This window comes from Hypomesus nipponensis, chromosome 25 (genome assembly GCF_054491055.1).
Source record: "Hypomesus nipponensis isolate SF chromosome 25, ASM5449105v1, whole genome shotgun sequence".
NCBI classification, from domain to species: domain Eukaryota; kingdom Metazoa; phylum Chordata; class Actinopteri; order Osmeriformes; family Osmeridae; genus Hypomesus; species Hypomesus nipponensis.
In genome coordinates this window covers 13,670,001-13,672,500 of record NC_140385.1, presented here as the reverse complement: position 1 = coordinate 13,672,500, position 2,500 = coordinate 13,670,001, and the positions used below count along the sequence as shown (strand labels likewise).

Genomic DNA, 2,500 nt, shown 5'->3' with positions numbered 1-2,500 from the left:
AAGCTAAGCAGGGTCGGGCCTGGTTACTACTTGGATGGGAGACCGCCTGGGAATACCAGGTGCTGTATGCTCTTTTGCTCATTCACTTAGAAACTGAAATCTTGCAATATGCACAAGTAGTCCTTCATGAAAGGGGCTGGAAGCTGTTTTCATTTTGACACGAGAGAGAGAGAGAGAGAGAGACTACCTTGCATTGTCAATTGCTAAATCTGTATATGGATAAGTAGCCTATGGTTGTCAACTTATTTCGTACGGCCATACCAGCCTGGCAACGCCCGATCTCGTCTGATCTCGGAAGCTAAGCAGGGTCGGGCCTGGTTAGTACTTGGATGGGAGACCGCCTGGGAACACCAGGTGCTGTATGCTCTTTTGCTCATTCACTTAGAAACTGAAATCTTGCAATATGCACAAGTAGTCCTTCATGAAAGGGGCTGGAAGCTGTTTTCATTTTGACACGAGAGAGAGAGAGAGAGAGAGAGACCACCTTGCATTGTCAATTGCTAAATCTGTATATGGATAAGTAGCCTATGGTTGTCAACTTATTTCGTACGGCCATACCAGCCTGGCAACGCCCGATCTCGTCTGATCTCGGAAGCTAAGCAGGGTCGGGCCTGGTTACTACTTGGATGGGAGACCGCCTGGGAATACCAGGTGCAGTATGCTCTTTTGCTCATTCACTTAGAAACTGAAATCTTGCAATATGCACAAGTAGTCCTTCATGAAAGGGGCTGGAAGCTGTTTTCATTTTGACACGAGAGAGAGAGAGAGAGAGACAACCTTGCATTGTCAATTGCTAAATCTGTATATGGATAAGTAGCCTATGGATGTCAACTTATTTCGTACGGCCATACCAGCCTGGCAATGCCTGATCTCGGAAGCTAAGCAGGGTCGGGCCTGGTTAGTACTTGGATGGGAGACCGCCTGGGAATACCAGGTGCTGTATGCTCTTTTGCTCATTCACTTAGAAACTGAAATCTTGCAATATGCACAAGTAGTCCTTCATGAAAGGGGCTGGAAGCTGTTTTCATTTTGACACGAGAGAGAGAGAGAGAGACCACCTTGCATTGTCAATTGCTAAATCTGTATATGGATAAGTAGCCTATGGTTGTCAACTTATTTCGTACGGCCATACCAGCCTGGCAACGCCCGATCTCTTCTGATCTCGGAAGCTAAGCAGGGTCGGGCCTGGTTAGTACTTGGATGGGAGACCGCCTGGGAATACCAGGTGCTGTATGCTCTTTTGCTCATTCACTTAGAAACTGACATCTTGCAATATGCACAAGTAGTCCTTCATGAAAGGGGCTGGAAGCTGTTTTCATTTTGACACGAGAGAGAGAGAGAGAGAGAGAGAGAGACTACCTTGAATTGTCAATTGCTAAATCTGTATATGGATAAGTAGCCTATGGTTGTCAACTTATTTCGTACGGCCATACCAGCCTGGCAACGCCCGATCTCGTCTGATCTCGGAAGCTAAGCAGGGTCGGGCCTGGTTAGTACTTGGATGGGAGACCGCCTGGGAACACCAGGTGCTGTATGCTCTTTTGCTCATTCACTTAGAAACTGAAATCTTGCAATATGCACAAGTAGTCCTTCATGAAAGGGGCTGGAAGCTGTTTTCATTTTGACACGAGAGAGAGAGAGAGAGAGAGAGAGAGAGAGAGAGACCACCTTGCATTGTCAATTGCTAAATCTGTATATGGATAAGTAGCCTATGGTTGTCAACTTATTTCGTACGGCCATACCAGCCTGGCAACGCCCGATCTCGTCTGATCTCGGAAGCTAAGCAGGGTCGGGCCTGGTTACTACTTGGATGGGAGACCGCCTGGGAATACCAGGTGCTGTATGCTCTTTTGCTCATTCACTTAGAAACTGAAATCTTGCAATATGCACAAGTAGTCCTTCATGAAAGGGGCTGGAAGCTGTTTTCATTTTGACACGAGAGAGAGAGAGAGAGAGAGACTACCTTGCATTGTCAATTGCTAAATCTGTATATGGATAAGTAGCCTATGGTTGTCAACTTATTTCGTACGGCCATACCAGCCTGGCAACGCCCGATCTCGTCTGATCTCGGAAGCTAAGCAGGGTCGGGCCTGGTTAGTACTTGGATGGGAGACCGCCTGGGAACACCAGGTGCTGTATGCTCTTTTGCTCATTCACTTAGAAACTGAAATCTTGCAATATGCACAAGTAGTCCTTCATGAAAGGGGCTGGAAGCTGTTTTCATTTTGACACGAGAGAGAGAGAGAGAGAGAGAGAGAGAGAGACCACCTTGCATTGTCAATTGCTAAATCTGTATATGGATAAGTAGCCTATGGTTGTCAACTTATTTCGTACGGCCATACCAGCCTGGCAACGCCCGATCTCGTCTGATCTCGGAAGCTAAGCAGGGTCGGGCCTGGTTACTACTTGGATGGGAGACCGCCTGGGAATACCAGGTGCTGTATGCTCTTTTGCTCATTCACTTAGAAACTGAAATCTTGCAATATGCACAAGTAGTCCT

At 47.0% G+C, this 2,500-nt stretch overlaps 4 non-coding genes and 5 pseudogenes across 4 annotated transcripts; all 9 read left to right on the top strand.

The window, feature by feature from the left end:
* Positions 1-71, top strand: part of LOC146222777 (5S ribosomal RNA) — a 119-nt pseudogene extending 48 nt beyond the window's left edge.
* A 176-nt stretch (positions 72-247) lies between these two features.
* On the top strand, positions 248-366 carry LOC146222776 (5S ribosomal RNA). The gene has a single exon (XR_014748792.1). It is a non-coding gene; the product is annotated as a 5S ribosomal RNA (ribosomal RNA).
* A 178-nt stretch (positions 367-544) lies between these two features.
* LOC146222775 (5S ribosomal RNA) lies at positions 545-663 on the top strand (annotated as a pseudogene).
* Positions 664-837: 174 nt separating this feature from the next.
* LOC146222774 (5S ribosomal RNA) lies at positions 838-946 on the top strand (annotated as a pseudogene).
* A 172-nt stretch (positions 947-1,118) lies between these two features.
* On the top strand, positions 1,119-1,237 carry LOC146222773 (5S ribosomal RNA). Its single transcript, XR_014749362.1, has one exon. It is a non-coding gene; the product is annotated as a 5S ribosomal RNA (ribosomal RNA).
* Positions 1,238-1,419: 182 nt separating this feature from the next.
* On the top strand, positions 1,420-1,538 carry LOC146222772 (5S ribosomal RNA). The gene has a single exon (XR_014748791.1). It is a non-coding gene; the product is annotated as a 5S ribosomal RNA (ribosomal RNA).
* Positions 1,539-1,728: 190 nt separating this feature from the next.
* Positions 1,729-1,847, top strand: LOC146222771 (5S ribosomal RNA; annotated as a pseudogene).
* Positions 1,848-2,023: 176 nt separating this feature from the next.
* LOC146222770 (5S ribosomal RNA) lies at positions 2,024-2,142 on the top strand. Its single transcript, XR_014748790.1, has one exon. It is a non-coding gene; the product is annotated as a 5S ribosomal RNA (ribosomal RNA).
* A 186-nt stretch (positions 2,143-2,328) lies between these two features.
* LOC146222769 (5S ribosomal RNA) lies at positions 2,329-2,447 on the top strand (annotated as a pseudogene).
* The last annotated feature ends 53 nt before the right edge of the window (positions 2,448-2,500 follow it).